Source organism: Leopardus geoffroyi, chromosome B1 (assembly GCF_018350155.1).
Source record: "Leopardus geoffroyi isolate Oge1 chromosome B1, O.geoffroyi_Oge1_pat1.0, whole genome shotgun sequence".
Lineage (NCBI taxonomy): Eukaryota > Metazoa > Chordata > Mammalia > Carnivora > Felidae > Leopardus > Leopardus geoffroyi.
Window position 1 is genome coordinate 161,440,189 of NC_059327.1, and position 18,028 is coordinate 161,458,216.

Sequence of the window (18,028 nt, forward strand, 5' to 3'; positions counted from 1 at the left end):
AATTTTTTAAAAATGTTTGAGAGGGCGCCTGGGTGGCTCAGTCGGTTAAGCATCTGACTTCGGCTCAGGCCATGATCTCGCGGTCCATGAGTGCGAACCCGGCGTCGGGCTCTGTGCTAACAGCTCAGAGCCTGGAGCCTGTTTCAGATTCTGTGCCTCCCTCTCTCGCTGTGACCCTCCCCCGTTCATGCTCTGTCTCTCTCTGTCTCAAAAATAAATAAATAAACGTTAAAAAAAAAAAGATTTAAAAAAGTGTTTGAGAAGTGGGGTTAGATGTTCTCTATGGACACCTCCCTTCTACTCGATAGCCCGTGACTACTCTAGCCTACGGAGAACTCTCCTTTCTGTGAGAAACCTCCTTTTACTTGGTGTCATGTAGTTCTGGCCTATCATTTCTTTTTTAAAGAGGGAGACAGTGTGGTATAGTGGTGAAAAGCACCCTCTTGAGTTAGCTAAGTCTATGTTTGAATTGAATTGCTTCACTTATTAGTTGAACGACCTAGAAAATGTACCCAACCTTTCTCTGCCTCGGGTTTCTCATACAGATGATAACACCGAGGACAGATGATGCTAATAAGATTAAATAAGATGGTGTAGGTGAAACTCTTAGTGCAAATGACCTCGTTCCCAGAAAGTGCTCCAGTGTATGACAGCAATGATCTGACTTCCTGTCCCACTCAGATTTTAAGGCACGGTCTATAATTTAGCGCCTGGCATATACAAAAGTGTAAATACCGTATGCTTATCTGATTGGAAAAACAAGGATTTCGGCCTCATGGCCATCTCCCTGATGGTGGAGAACAGCAGTTCTCTGTTGGCTGCATTACCATACAGGTCTTGGGAGGAGGGGCAGGGCATTCTGTGTGTTCTCTGCCTATGCCTCCCTTCAGCCTTTTTCTCTGATATGGTCAGCTGGTCCTGGGAAGATAAGCAAAAGGAGGCACATCCTGGCTGTGATTTCTTTCAAGGATCCCAATGGCCATGACATCTCAGTGCCATCAAAATGAACAGATAGATGGAAATTAAGGATCTCCTGTGCCCCAGACGGGGCATCTCTATGAGAAGGCCTCAGAAAGAAGTACAGGAAAAAGAAATGAGGAAGAAATGAGGAAGAGCTGGTGGTCAAAACCCTGAGAAACGAGGTATAAGATTCAGATATTATACCAGAATCAATGGCCCTAATCAAACAGTCAACAAATAAGCAACTCATTAGGTCCTAATTGCCTCAGAAATAGGCTGGGAACCAAGGCTTTGTCTTGTAAATGATTCATTTCAGAAAATGCCCACTAATCAATTACTAGGACTTCTGTGTAATAGTTTCCCCAGATTTATAGGTGGTGAGCCTGTGAATTGGATCATTGATTCTAGAATGAGATAAGCAGTAACACTGGTAACCTAATCTACTTACTCGAAGTAGCTACCAAGAAATTAGGTGCCCTTAGTAGAAGCCAGCTCATTACCAAAGAGTGAAAAGAAACCCATTCATCATGGCAGAACCTCACACCAGCCCAGTCTCCCTGGAGCATTCAGCTATGCTGAGAAGATGTTGATGGAGAAGAGAGGATAATGACCCATAAATAGATATATGGGAACGGAGCAGGGGGTGATGAGGGGGATTGAGGGAAGCCTTATGAGATCACGCAGGAAAAAAATGGGCCTTAAAATCACAAGTATGTTAAAGTAGAGTATTACAAGGACTATATAAATAGTATTACAAAGAATAGGACTGTTGAAAGTAGCCCTCGATGCTAGTGTGGTTTTTATCTGGAAGAAAACTTCGATCGGAAACTAGCGAAAAAGAAAAGAAAATGTATGTGAATAATGCAGCCCCACCTAAAAATATGTTACAAACACAATGGTTTTTCAGGAAAGAAAAGGCAAGGATGCCTGGAAATAGCTGCATCTAATCAGCCCCCATCCCAAGCAATCAACTGAAGTCCAGGAAATTCCATATGTAACCAGAAGAATAGACATCCTGGAGCATTTTGCCACAGTTAAGATTAGCGGAAACAGACCCCCATCAGCACTAGTAACAAAAAAGAACTAAAGGTGAAGAAACTGCTGCAGATCCCTGGGCCTCCCTTCTGGGAAGGCGGTGGCCTCAAGGCGGCAGGGATGGGACAGAGGCCAGTCCTCGGGGCTGCACCAACCGCCCTTTGCTCTTAGACCACCCCTTCAACAGCAGTGCACATGGCTGTGGTTCTCCGGGGAAAATAAGAAAAAGTGGCGAGGGCTCAGCTTATCTTCCTGATTTATTCTAACAATCCTTAAAAATGTTTGTTAACACAGCAATGACTTATGAGAAGCACTTTCGGGGTCTTGTTTAAGAAACCATTCTCTCCCCAAAGGTCACAAAGGCCATTCTGCCATTTTTTTCTTCTAAACGATTTCAAGCTTTCCCTTTCACAATGAATTCTTCCTTCTCTATGGGGATGAAAGACAAAAAGCACAAACTAAAAAGGAAAAGATGAATAAGTTTCACTTCATTAAAATTAATGACTTTTGCTTACTGGAAACATCATAAAGACAGTAAAAAGATCAGCCACAAACTCTGAGAAAATCTTGACACCACATCTGACAAAGAAATAGGATCCAGAATATATAATGCATGCCTGCAACCTATTAAAAAAAAAAAAGTCCAGAAAACATGATGTAATTCACAAAAATAAATATAGATGACAATTCAAGATACTAAAAGATTCTCTACATTGTTAGTAATCGGGGAAATACAAATTAAGATCATAGTGAGATATCATTTTAAATCCACTAGATGGACAAAAAGTTATGAAGTCTGATATAATACCAAATGTTGGCGTGGATGTGGAAAAACAGAATCTTGTATACTACTAGTGGGACTGTAAAGTAGCACAGTTTCATTGGAAAATAACTTAGCATGTGTAGCACAGGTAATGATGACATTTCTGTGGCCCAGCAGTCCCACTCCTGGGTGTGTACCCTCAAGAAACTCTTGGCAAGTGTGCATCGGAGACATGTATAAGACTGTTCATAAAAGCACTGTCCATATTTTCAAAAATAAGCAGAACTGAGCAAATATTGTTTGGGGAAAACTACATTGCAGTCAACTGTTTTTTAAAAACAAGGGTATGATAGGGGCTCCTGGGGGGCTCAGTTTGTTAAACGTCTGATTCTGGATTTCGGCTCAGGTCATGATCTCACAGTTCGTAGGATCGAGCCTTGTGCTGTCTCTGGGCTAACAGTGCGGAGCCTGCTTGAGATTCTCTCCCTCTCCCTCTCTGTCCCTCTCCACTCGCACTCTCTTGCGCGCTCTCTCTCTCAAAATAAACATAAAAAAAAAATAAAAACAGGGTATGATAAAGGCAAAATTCAGGAAAGTGGTTATGTTTGAGGAGAAGGCAGGAGAATGGATATTGGGGAGGAGGGCACAACTAATTTCAATTATATTGTCAATGTTGGGATCTTGTGTTTGCCGGTGGGCTTATGTATATTGCACATATTCCATTGCAGGCACAGAATATTACATAATAAATTGCTTTTAATTTGTAAAAAACAAACAAACAAACAAACATGGGTGAACAAAGAACAAAAGTTTCTACTGGCTCAGGGCCAGGAAAAATGAGATCTTGGTAACATCAGTCTCACTAAAATACGGGAGGAAGGTCATTTGGGAAGTGATGGATTGCTCTGTGTCAGGGAGGGTCTGCCTAATGTGTGTGCCCCCGGAGGTCCTCCCAGAACATGGGCAGCTGGCCTTGTGACTAGGGCCTGTGCCCAGGCTTACACCCTATTATTCAGGTTGGCAAGTGGCCTGGGTGGACAAGTGGTGATCAGTTATGGAAAAGACTTGCCACTTAGCAGATGAGTGTTGTATGTGGTGAGATCTATTTTAGATAATTTTTCATGCAGAAAACTGAGGGCTGTTCTGGGTGAGCAAGCCCTTTTGATCCAGTAGTGGGTATACTCTGCTTTTTCACCTTGACTGCATAAATTTGACATTGAACTAAGGCTGTGTTTTTCAATAGTTATCATTTTGAATTGTTATTCTAAAGACTCAATACTTGGGGCTTGGTGCTCTTGGACTTTGCAACCCCAGAACTACTCATATAGCTGCAACCCTTTTTTGTTGCTATTTGTATCTTTAACATATTTGAGTCTTACCCACTCCCTTAAAAGGATTATAAAGTGGCAGGATTTTCTAAATCCGTATTTTGTTCGTCCTTGATGTCAAAACTTGGCAAAACAAGTGCTTAATAGGTTTTTTATTTTGAAAAAAATTAAAAATGCACAGGAAGTTGCAAAAATAGTACACAGAAATCTCAGATACCCTTTACTCAGTGATTATACCTTACATAACTATGGAACAATGTCAAAACTAGGCAACTGACATTGCTGCAATGTGTGTATACAGTCGAATGTCATTTTATCATGAGTGTAGATTCATGTAACCACCATCAGAGTCAAGATGCAGAACTGTGGCGTCATCGTAAAGATCTCCCTTTATAGTCATACCCAGTCCCTCCCCACCGTCCCTAACCCCCGGCAGCAGCTAATCTGCTTTGTATTTTCATAATTTTGGCATTTTTAGGTTATATAAATGGAATCATTTGGTATATCACCTTTTGAGATTGGCTTTTTTTTCACTCAGCAAAGTGACCTTGACCGTAGAGTTAAGTCATGCTTTTTAATTGACTCTGCCAGCCTCTGTCTTTTTTTTTTTTTTTTTTTTTCAACGTTTATTTTTTTTTTTTTTATTTTTGGGACAGAGAGAGACAGAGCATGAATGGGGGAGGGGCAGAGAGAGAGGGAGACACAGAATCGGAAACAGGCTCCAGGCTCTGAGCCGTCAGCCCAGAGCCCGACGCGGGGCTCGAACTCACGGACCGCGAGATCGTGACCTGGCTGAAGTCGGACGCTTAACCGACTGCGCCACCCAGGCGCCCCCAGCCTCTGTCTTTTATTTGGTGTATTCAGACCACTTATATTTAATGTTATTATTGATATGTTAGGGTTTAAGTTATGTTTTTATTTTAAATTTTATGTTTTTATTCTATCTTCTTTCTGTTGTTCAGATTGTAATTGTTCTATCTCTAAGCACTAATTCTTTCGTCTGTCCTCTCTATTCTGTCGTTGACCCCATCCAATGAGTTTTATTTTATTTTATTTTATTTTATTTTATTTTATTTTGAGAGAGAGCTAGCAAGAGCATGAGTCGGGGGAAGGGTACAGAGAGAGAGAGAGAGAGAAGCTCAAGCAAGCTCCATGCTCAGCATGGAGCCTGACACAGGGCTCGACCCCATGACCCTGAGACCATGACCTGAGCCGAGATCAAGAGTTGGACACTCAACTAACTGAGTCACCCAGGCGCCCCATCCATTGAGTTTTTAAATATAGATTATTATTTTCTTTAGTTCTAAATTTCTATTTGATTCTTTATATTTTTTATTTCTTTACCGCAACTTCATATTTTTCATTTTTTCAGGTATGTTTGTAATTGCTTTTTGAAGCATTTTTGTGATAACTGCTCTAAAATCTTTGTCAGATAATGTCAACATTTATGTAATTTCTGTGTTGGCATCTGCTGTTTGTATTTTCTCATTCAAGTTGTGATTTCCCTGCTTTTTTCCCCTCCCTGGTTTTTAGTATACTAAGTAGTTATTTTTTAAATTTTATCTTGGATATTTTGAATATTATGTTATCAGATGCAATATTATTTAAATCTTCTCTTTTAGCAGGCTGCCTCTGATATAGCACTGGTAGAGGAAAGTGGACACTGTCCCACTGCTATCTGGTGGGAAGAAGACCAGGTTTTCCTCTTGACCTCTGTGGACACCGAGAAGCATGGTATCTCATTACTGCTGGGTAAAGGTAGGAGATCAGACTCCTTACCAGGCCTCCAAGTTGGCTGGGAGCCGAAGGGGCACCTTGATATTGTTCCACTTGGCCTTTGATAATGGTGGTGGGACCACAGTTTTTTCCAAGGTGTTTCCCTAGAGTACAGTAGTTATTGTCTAAACATTTACTATCTTGTTAGGTTGTCCCTTTCCTGCTCCTTTGTAGAGAGAATAGACTTTGGGAGGACATTTTTTGTTGGTGCCCACTGGCACTTCCTGGTTGTCAGCTTCTCCACCATCCACCATAAACAGGAAAAAGAAAACCCTGGAAATTTACCCCTGTGTCATTCCTTGGGTCATGAGGTCCTTAGACAGTCTGCCTTTTCTCTAAAGTTCAAGCCTTCTTATATTTCTTTTATATATAATGTTCAGTGGTTTTAACTCTATTTAGTGGGAACAATAGGGAGAAGTGTGTCTACTCCATTTTGTCCTGGAACTAGAAACAGTGAATAGGTTTTAGTTGAATGGATTGGTGAATCTCTGCCTTCTTTGCTATTTCCCAATGTTCATAGAATGGGATAAAGCATACTAGAATACATACTAGCTTGGAAGAAGCAGAGGGTCACCTTTATAGACATGGTAAGGAAGTTGATAGAAAGTCTTTTTTCATCCAGAGATAAGAAGACCACATACTATTTTTTTGTTTGTTTCTCTCTTTAAACCATCACACTGCAAAAGCAAAACAACAACAATGAAAAAAGGATCACAGCAGCTGGATCTATGTTGAGAAGTCCTATATCATTATCGTTCCTGATTCCTTTATATAGTTCCTGATTATGTAATTGGCATAGTACACAAACAGCACAGGCACTTGTTCTAGTCACTAGGGATACAGCAGTAAGCATAACTTGGTATTTGACATGTGGTGTGGTCTTCATTTATCATAATGGATACTCAATGGGCTTTTTCAATCTGGAAACTTCTTTCTTTAGTTCTAGAAGCTTTCCTATTTTATTTATTTCATAATTGATTTCCCTCTATTTTCTCTGTTTTCTCTTTTGGAACTTCTATTTGTGGGATATTGAATGTACTCTTTTGATTTTCTATTTCTTACCCTTTTAATTCTCTTTGGTTTTCACATCTTTTCTTATCGTCTCTCTCATATTTTATAACTTTGTGTCTTTTGAAATATTTTTCTCAATTTTATTTTCAGATGTTTCATTAATTTTTTATTTCTGCTCTCTTACTTTTAATTTCTAAGATTTATTTCCTTATACTATCTTATACAAAGATAGTGTTACACTATCTTTGTCTGGTTTTGGTATCAGATTATAATAGTTTCATGAAATGATGTGAGTAGTTTTTCTTTCTTTCTTGTTCTCTGAGTCTGTGCAAGATGGCCATTATCTGTTCTTTGAATGTTTGTAGAATGCTCAAGTAAAATGTTCAAGGACTAATTTTTACTTTGTGAAGAGATTGAAAATTATTGATTTTATTTCTTTAATAAATGTAGGATTACTTAAGTTATCTATATCTTCTGGAGTTATTTTCTTTTTTTCCTTTAAATTTGTTCTTGTTATCTATGTTTTCAAATTTACTTGTTATTGATATTCACTGTTAACCTGCCAATCTATTCTGCATTAGTAATTACATTCACTTAGTTATTTTAAACATCGTTAATTACGTCTTTTTTTTTCTCTTCTCAGTTTAGTCAGAGGTTTGTTGATTCGTTAGTGTTTTGAAAGAGTCAACTTTTGCTTTGATAATATTCTCTTTTTTATTTAATTAACTTAAGCTTGTACAGTTACTACTTCTTGCTTTCCACTTTACATATTTTATGTTTTTCTATTACCATGTTCCTAGGTTATGTGCTTAGCTAGTTAACTTTTCAGTCTTTCTATTTTAGAAAAGCATTTAAGTTTCTAAATTTCCCTCTAAGTTTTGCTGTGACTATCTCACACAAGTTTCATTATCTTGTCATTATAAGTATTTAACATTTTTCCTTATAATGTTTTTGACTAAAGTTATTTAGGAGAATGTTTTTAAATTTCAAAACCAAAAGAGGTTTGTGTTCTTAGTTTGTGACATAATTATATTTTATTCAGATAACTGTTTTATATAAATTCTGATTCCTTGAAATTTATTGAGATTTATTTTATGGTCTTCCACATGGCCAATTTTCATATGTATTCTGTGTATATTTGAAAATAATGTAAATTTTCCAAAATTTATATGTATTGTTCTATAGATGTCCATTAGATCAAGACTGTTAATGATATTGCTCAAGTTCATATTTTTACTGGTTCTTTTGTCTATCTGGTCTCCCACTTACAGAGAAAGATATATTAAAATTTCTCATTGGGCTGATAGGTTTGTTAATTTTATAGTTACTACACCTTGCTAATAAATTTAATTTTTAAAAAAATTATGTAGTAACTCTTTGTCTTTAATATTGTTTTGTGCCTCAACGTTGATTTCATCTGATGTTGACTTAGCTTTTATTTAATATTTTCATGATAATGTTCTTTCATTCTTTTACTTTGAACCTTTTTGTGTCCCTAATTTTTATTTTTTAAAAATGTTTATTTATTTATTTTGAGAGAGAAAGTGCATGCAAGTAGGGGAGGGACAGAGAGAGAAGATCCCAAGCAGGCTCTGATGCAGAGCTTGATCTCACAAACCATGAGATCATGACCTGAGCCAAAGTCAAGAGTCGGATGCTTAACTGACTGAGACACCCAGGTGCCCCTGAGTCCCTAACTTTTAGTTGGGTGTCTTGTAAATAGCATATAGGTGGATTTGTTTCTTTATCCAGTCTGACAGTCTTTGACTTTTAATTAAAGAATTTATGCATTTACCTTTATTGTGATTACTGGTATATTTGAATTTATTTTGCCACTTATATTGTGTTTTCTCTTTACCTGTTTATATGTCCTTTCTTTTTTATCATGTTATTTTGGATTTAGTTTTTTTTCCTCATTTAATTTTCCCTTAAACAATTGGAAATTATATCTCTATTTTTATTTTTAAATGATTCCCTAGAAATTATAGAATGGATTTTAATTTAGCAAGTCTAAATTTCATTCATTCATCTATTCCTTTCTCAAATAATATAAACAACCTGAAATGCTTTAATTTGGATTAACCTTTCCCAACTTAAGAGTATTTACTATAATTATCCAATACTTTAATTCTTCTAGGCATTAACCTCTCAAATTACAATGTTGTTTTAGATTTACCCACTTATTTAACATTTTCTTGTCTCAGCATTTCTTCTTGCATCTCAGACTTCCCTGGGGCTCATTATTCTTTCTTGTGTACATCTCCTAGAAATTCCTTTTGAAAAGGTCTTTCAATTTTTATTTTCTGAAAATGTCTTGATTTTATTCTTGTTATTGATGGACAATTTCTATGGTAATATCATTCTTGATGGTTATTTCCTTTCTGCTTAAAAAATTCCATTATGTTCAGATTTTTCATTGTACCTGTTTGGAAATCAGATGTCAATCTAACTTGTTCCTTTGCCAGCTGCTTTTAAGATTTTCTTTCTTTTTCTTTCTTTTTCATTTTCTTTTATTCTTTTTCCTTCCTTTTCCTCCATCTCTCTCTCTTCTCTTTCCTTTCCTTTCTTTCCTTTCCCTTCCCTTCCCTTCTTCCCTTCCTTCCTTCCTTCCTTCCTTCCTTCCTTTGATGCTCTGTAGTATCATTACAATGTAAATATAAGTTTATTTTTATATAAGAAATATAAGAAACTTTTATTTCTTTTTATTCATTTTGCATGGGATTCATTGATTCACCTGAGGTTTTCTGTCTTTTGTAAATTCATAAAAATTCTTAGTCAACATCTCTTTGAGTACTGCCTTCTTCTACATTTTCTCTATTATTTATTTCTTGTACTTTGATTCGATAATGTTAGATATCTTAATTATAGTCTCCATGTCTTCTTTCTTGAATATACATGTCCATTTTAATTTTTTTCTTTAAAGTTTAATAGCCTAAAAATTTCAGATTTATGTTAGTCTTATAAGTAAATGTATTCAAATATTTTTGATTAAGAGCATTTTAATCACAAACCAGCATATGTTACTGCAAATCCAGTTAAAATCTTGCACAATGGAACCAACGGCAGCAATAGTTGGGCTCTTACCCTAAATGTATTTGGTGCACACTTCTTGAACTTTCTCAGCATCTGCAGCATTGAGTCCAGATTTTCTTTTGGTATACCTTTGCATTGGGTCCAACTTCAAGCTCGGGGATGGGAATTCTTCCATTATAGCATAACATTTACCTACCAATATCTTTACAAATTGGACTTGAACATTAGATTTGCAACAACATGTTTGTTTTTAGAATAATTTTGGCTTGTGCAATTTTACTTTCAGTGATATGTATACACAGTCACATCTAATTCTTTTTGAACAATACATAACATGTCTGTAACAATGGCTGATTCACAACTCACATAGATGCCCCACAATCCTATATCTGTGTAGGAAGTATGGAAAGACTGGAAGCTATGGCAGAATTTGCCATGACAGATGAACTTGGCTGGCTGGCCAGATAAATTTATTCCTTCTCTGCAATGGCAATTCTTAGTTGCCAATCAGCGTATTTACAACTATGAAAGAGATTGTATCTGGATGTGCCTAACCAACAGCTTCATAAACAGCTCTTGCAAGATGTGCCAAAGCCAATCTTATTGTTCCTCATTCAATTCTTACTTCCTATGAATTTGCAAGTAGGCAGACTTTGTATTTCTCCTTTGTGTGTAGACAAAAAGTCACCAAAATGAAACTTTGCTAACTCAAGCTGTTCATCATAGGAAAATCCTCCAGTTACAGCAAGGACTATTCTTGGCCCTTTATAATATGTGGTTACATAGTTCACTAAGTCTTTATGATTTTTAGGTTTGATATTTTCCATTGGTTCCCAAATTGCCCATCCAAGTGCAGTATTTTGATAAGTCATGACATGTAGATAATAAAAAAACAAGTTCTTATAAATTTGCTTTCACATCCTTCCATACTTATGTTCAATCTCTGTTTCTCTGAATATATTTTTTTTTTATTATTATATCAACAAGAATGTCTAAGGCTCTTGGCAAATCTTTAAAGAATTTTTTGGCAAAGATGTGGTCTACTTTCTGGAGGTATAGGTATTGAAATGAACACCCATGTTTTCATTTGAAGTTCCAGATCTAATTTAGGTCTCTTTTGTGTGACCTTTAAATCCGTATGTTCTAGAGAATAAAATATTGCATTATTCATCTTATTTTCATTTAAGTTTCCAAGATCAATCAGTCAGAACCCAGCTGTATATGTCAAGAACCTAGAGGCTTCAGAGGCAAGTGAGTCCATTTCCAAACATGTTATTCATGTTAAACATGTTATTCATCTAAAACAACTTGTGTAGTGGCCTGTGTATTTCACAATCTGTTCTTTTCAAATTACAATGACTGCCCAATGGCACCTCTGATCAGGAGCTTCTCAGTGAAACACCAGAGCCATGGGCAACAGCAGTATTCAGATGTCCACTGTTACCCTCCCCTCTCCATGGTTTAACTTCCAGTTAATTTTTTTTCAATTTTGCTTTCCCTCTTCTGCTCATTGAGTGACTCTCCAATTCTTTCTTCCAGTTCATTAATTCTCTCTTCCATTGTATCTAATGCTATATTTGTCTAGTGAGTTTTTCATTTCATTCATTATGTGCTTTTTTTTTCATGTGGAAGTTCTATTTGGTTCTTTTATCAAAGCTATCTGATCATATTTCATAGTTTTCATACCTTGTTATACTTCATATATTCTTTTTAAAAAATAAGTGTATCAAACTTATTTATTTTATATTTCTTAATTGATAATTCCAACATCAGTCATTTTTTGTAGCTATATCCTGTTGTTCGTTATTTCTACTTATTCTCATTTAAATGACTTGTTTCCTCTTGTGTTTTATATTTTTATATTTCAACGCATTTATAATTACCTGAGGAAAATACTTGAGGCTTCAGTTTAAGGTATGTGTATATACCTGGGAAAACATTAGTAATCTTGAATTACTTTAAATTAAATTTTAGTTGGGTATTTGGGGACCACATATGTAGTGTGAATTCTAGATTCTCATTCTAAACCCTCATGAGAACCATTTGTGAATAGGAATTTTAGACTCTACTCAGAATCAAGATTGAGATGAAAATATTTCTTTACTATTTTCCTTTGTGGGAAAGACTTTCTTCTTTTGGTTTACCCTTGCATTAAAAATGTCACCTTCTGGGTCCTGGCCTATTTAGGGATTTATTTTCCTCTCTTCACCCTGCTGAGAGCCTAGGGATTGCATCTTTACTCCTGCTTGGTTTATATTAAAATAAAGACTCTAGGGCACCAGGAATAAGTAAATGTCTTCAGGGTCCCATTGCTTCCAGTGGTTACCTCTGAAAACTTGTGCTTTCTTGTATTTTTAGATTCGATGATTTCCATGTTTTTCCTGACAGCTCATTTAAGCATTTTACATTTTTTATCCAGCATTTTTAGGCATTGTAAACCAGGGGGATTCTTCATGATATTTATTCCCTAATACTGTGGGAAGTGGAAGTTTGGGCAGTATTCTTAAATACTCTAATTCACAAAGTTTCTATTACAAAGTAAGCTGAATTGAGGAATTGATAAAGTTCTCCTCCTGCCTCAATAAAAAATCTTCTGAACACATCAGACACAAATACCTTAGCTTTTGGGGCCAAGTTATCATTGTACCTTATTATAGCAAGGTTGCTACTGTCCCATTGCAACCCTGGACAACTTGTGCCATAGAAGACAGACTAAATATAGAGAGAATGATAGGGAACAGTGTCTGGTTCGTGGATAAGCACCCAGCATAAGTTACTTATTTGGAGCTTCAAAAACCTAATGAAGTGGGTAGCACTGCTTTCATTTATAAATAGGAAAACTAAATCTCAATGATGTTAAGTAACTCATCAGAAGGACACAGAAGGAGCTGGAACGTTCTGAAAGATCATCCAGGAATATCTTCTTAGAGCAGGCCTTCAGGGGATCCTGTAAGTCAAGAATTTACTCATTTATCAATACATCCATCCATCCATTTGTGAATTCATTCAGTAAGCCTTTCCTGAGAATTTTCCTTGGGCGCGACACTGTGCTAGATACTGACATACAAAAATGAATAAGACAAAAAGCTTAGGTTCTCATATGGGAAGACATATAAATAATTATAATATATTGCGGTGAGTTAAATGATAGGGATTACGAGAACATTGGGAGGGGCATCACCACTGAGAGCAGCTCATGTAGAGTTTTGGGGTGGGAAAAGGGAAAGTGGTTGCTGATTGAAATGGGTGGTAAGATAGAGGTAGGAACATCAATAGCAAGTAAAGGTGGAGCCGTCTTTTAGGAGCTGGCTGATAATTTTTCTCTAAAAAAGGGAGGGAAATAATAACTTAAAACTACTGCCTTTGAAAAAGATTTATTCTTTTTTTAAAAAATTTGTTTAATGTTTATTTATTTTTGACAGAGAGAGAGAGACAGAGCATGAGTGGGGGAGGGGCAGAGGGAGAGGGAGACACAGAATCCAAAGCAGGCTCCAGGCTCTGAGCTGTCAGCACACAGCCCGACGCGGGGCTCGAACCCACAGGCCGTGAGATCATGACCTGACCCGAAGTCGGACGCTCAACCAACTGAGCCACCCAGGCACCCCGAAAAAGATTTATTCTTTACAGTTACCAGTACGAAAGCTGTTGCAGTTCAAGTTTAGCCACTTGCTAGATGGAACAAATCAGTAATGGTTTGGTTATCCACTTGTGATCTTTTCTGGAATTGAAACATCACACCGAGGAAAGACTTGTCTGGTACAACTGCTTATAATTGCACTTTCCTCTTGATTGTTCAAGCCCTTCTATCAGGAGTTCTAATCCAATTTTCTCATACCCCATCTCCCTACTGGCCAACAAAGTTTCCATGCTGGGTCTTGCAAAATTAAGCTATAAGCTTTTCTTCCACCAAAGGTTCAAATCTGAGCATGGATGTCAGAGTTAATCCAGTTACCCTGGCATTCTTAAACCCTTAGAAAAGTAGATTTGTCTTGCTGTCTTTTTAATGGTGTGGAGTTTTCCTCTACTCAGCAATTTTCTTCACTTTCTTCATTATACCTAATTGGGTTTATCTTTGTCTGAACCAACATGATGGACAGACCTTTTGGCAAGTGGACTGTGTTTATTTCTAGGGCTTAAAGTGTGGGTCATAGACATTGCTAGAGACTAAATATCCACTGGGAATCCTTATCCCACTCTAGCTGTTTGTTCTGAAAACAAAACTGTCATCAATGACCCTGGAAAACAGAACCTGGAGTTTTAAGGATGTTGTAGAAGTTACATGATATTACAGCTAAACCGAGTATGCCCAGTGGTGTTAATTGGGGTCAACTTCCAGCACGCTTTTGAGGTCTGATTGCTACCACTACAGCCTAAGTCTCTTAAAGGCTGCATACTTATCAGTAGTCTAACGCAATCCCTGGTCTTTTAGATAAGTCACTTACCATTATAGTTGAACATAGAATTTGATATTGGGGTCTTCCCTCCCTAAACTTTTGCTGAATGATCGCTAATGAGAACTTTATATCCATAATGCTTGGCAATACAGTTTGGACAGGACAGAAAGACATGTATCAAATCCTCACTCTAACACTTTTTAAAGATATGGCCTTGGGCAAATGACTCAACCTTCAATAACTTCTTCATGGGCAAAACTGGACAATAGTGTTCACCTCAAAGGTTTCTTGTGAGGACTAAGTAAAACGTATATAAAGCACCTAGCATGGGGCATGGCTTAGAGTAAGTGCTCAATAAGTAAAGTAAGGCATGCCATTCTGATTTCCTTACTAACAAGGGCATCATGTCTGAGGTTTTACCAAGAATAGGTTGCTAACTGATTGCCAAGAAGAGAGAGACTACATATTTAGGTTTAAGTTTTTATAGAGAGTAAGAATGACAAGGCCACCTGGAAGCTGGTAGACTGATTCCCTCCACTCACCTCTGCCCAGTCTTTGGCAAACACTATGCAATATCGCAAGAAATATCAAATAAAGGGGAAGACCTTCAGAAGGTGAGAGAAGTTGAAATTATGCCATTGTTTTGCAGCCCTGGTCCTGTCTGTTGCTGCAGCCCAGGTCCATCATCCCCCATTGTGAACAGGTCTCTGTCGCCTGTAGTGCCTCTTTGCTTCTCACTCCAGCATTCTTGAGATCACTTTGTCTCGTGTGCCTGAAGTTGGGTCCTACACTCAAGGAGCTCTGCGGGGGGTGGTGCCGAAGAGTGACGATAAGAAGAGCCCAGCCACATTTGTGTGCCGATGCCTAGGAACAATGTGAGCCTAGGAACGACGGCCACGAGACAGCACCTCTGTCTTCTCAAATTGCTCACCACGGTTCACTACATGAGACAGACCAGCACACGGGCAGTGCCACACAGCTTTTATGTAAGATTCTAAGAGCCACAGCCTACCCTCTGGGGAGGCCAGAGATAGGAACGTCCACGCTCAGAGATAAAGGTGTGAATAAGGAGTCGACCAAAGGGGCTGACACGTGTGCCCATGCGTGCACGTGCCCCTGTGTGTTCAGTGGGATATAAAGCGGGGGTGGGAAGGTGAGGAAGAGACGAGAGAAGGAGCATTTGGGAAATGCTTCTGGTGTGGAGATACATGTTATGCAGTGGTACTCGGAGGTGAGAAGAGCAGGGGATGTTTGAGGAACTCTTTGCCCAAGTGCTTGGTGCCTCACCTCTCTGGTGGCTTGTGAGGGGGTTCTGTTGCCTATTGGAGATTCCCTGGTGACCTGCCCAGCAGCAGTGTGGAGGATCCCTCTTCTCTGAAGACCCACTGTGAGAGCTAAGTCCTTTTTTCACTTCGTCTCCTTGGCATTTGTTTCTTCTCTTCTCTCCTCCATCCCCCTTTACTTCCCGAAATGTTTCTACTACAGTTCTGTGCTATGTCGAGGAGTTTGCTGCCACGTGGGGCTCTAAGGGAACCGCAGATCAGGTCTGATCTCACCATTTGTAGGCTCGTGTGTTGGGCTATGTGCCGACAGCTCAGAGCCTGGAGCCTGTTTCAGAATCTGTGTCTCCCTCTCTCTCTGCCCCTCCCCTGCTCGTGCTCTGTCTCTCTCTGTCTCAAAAATAAATAAACATTAAAAAAATAATGATATAAAAGAAGGGTTTTTTTAGGGTGCCTGGGGGGCTGACTGTTTAAGCGTCTGACTCTTTATTTCGGCTCAGGTCATGATCTCACAGTTTGCCAGTTCGAGCCCTGCCAAGCCTGCTTGGCATTCTTTCTCTCCCTCTCTCTCTGCCCTCTGCTACTTGTGGGTGCGCACGCTCTCTCTTCCCTCTCAAAATAAATAAATAAACATTTCTTTAAAGAGGGTTTTTCTTTAAGCTTCTGTGTTCAGAAAAGAAACCAGTGTTTTTTTTTCCCTATATCCCAGTTCTGTCTCTCAACTTCTGACTAAAACTGTTTTACAGTGACCTGAATCCTGGCTAAGAAAAGCATCCATAATCCACCATTCACAGAAATATCTCTGCAACAATGTCAATCTCCCTCCTTCTTTCATTTTCTCTTTCTCTTTCTCTTCCCAACCTCTCTCCCCTCTGTCTCCTTCTCTCTAGCTCTCCGTCTCTCTCCCCTTCTCTTCTCCCTCCCAACACATGCATAAGTTCGCTTTAACTGTCTCTCTCCTCAACTTTCAAAGCTTTAACAATGACCATTGTATGTCTTTCTAAAAGTGTAACCAATATGTATTGAGATTCTAATATGCTATGTACTATATATACATATATATTCATATATATCAACTCATTTAATCCTTCAAAAAATCATGAGAAGTAAATGTGATTATGTCTACTTTTTAAATGAGAAAATTAAAGATCAGGGGTATAAAATAATTTGGCTAAGATCATCAGCTAGTATCTAGCTGAGAATTCATTCAAGTCTGATTCAAAAGCCCAAATCAAGTCTGACTCAAAAAGAACACAATATTTCTTTTGTATTTTATAAATTATTTTTTTCTGATTATGAAATGTTTATGTAGAAAAACTCAAAGATACAGAAAAACAAAGATATACTACATCCTAACTTACTATTAACATTTTATGGTTTGTGTTCGACTTTATCTTACACAGTCTTAAATATATATATTTACAAAATTAGCACATATAAGTGTGTGTATATATTTTTCCAGCTTGAGATATATATAATAATACACACACGTATAATCTTGTGTAAGTTTAGGGTATTTAATGTGATAACTTGATACACATATATATTGCAAAATGATTACCAAAACAATGTAAGTTAGCACTTCTATCACCTCACATAATTATCGTTTTTTGTACAAAAGTTTTGGTGAAAATATTTAAGTTCTACCTTCTTATTAAGTATACAAAGTCTATTGTTAATATACTAGTTGTTAGACCCCCAGAACTTATTCATCTTATAACTGGAAGTTTGTACCCTATGACCAACATCTTTCCATTTACCCCAATCCTCAGCTCCTGGCAACTACCATTCTACTTTCTATTTCTTTTTTTTTTTTTTTTAAGTTTATCTATTCATTTTGAGAGAAGAGAGAAAGAGGGTGCACACATGAGCAAGGGAGGGGCAGAGAGAGAGGGAGAGAGAGAGAATCCCAAGCCGGCCCCAAGCTGTCAGCATGGAGCCGGACATCGGGCTCAATCTCATGAAATTGTGAGTTTATGACCTGAACTGAAATCAAGAATTGGACCCTTGGGGCACCTGGGTGGCTCAGTCGGTTAAGCAGCCGACTTCGGCTTGGGTCATGATCTCACGGTTCGTGAGTTCGAGCCCCGCGTCGGGCTCTGTGCTGACTGCTCAGAGCCCGGAGCCTGTTTCAGATTCTGTGTCTCCCTCTCTCTCTCTGACCCTCCCCCATTCATGCTCCGTCTCTCTCTGTCTCAAAAGTAAATAAACGTTAAAAAAAAAATTAAAAAAAAAAAAAAAGAATTGGACCCTTAAGCGACTGGTGCCCCTCTACTTTCTGTTTATGAGTTTGGCTTTTTAATTCCACATGTAAATGATATCATAAAATATTTTCTTTCTCTAACTTATTTTACTGAGCATAATATGTATGTATAGATTATACACATATATACATAATTTCCTACAGATTAATTTCAAGCTAAATTTCACCTATTCACACTCTTATCT

At 37.9% G+C, this 18,028-nt stretch overlaps 1 pseudogene; it reads right to left on the minus strand.

Annotated features, from left to right (window-relative positions):
* Window positions 1-9,847: 9,847 nt before the first annotated feature.
* LOC123596466 lies at window positions 9,848-15,402 on the minus strand (annotated as a pseudogene).
* Window positions 15,403-18,028: the final 2,626 nt, after the last annotated feature.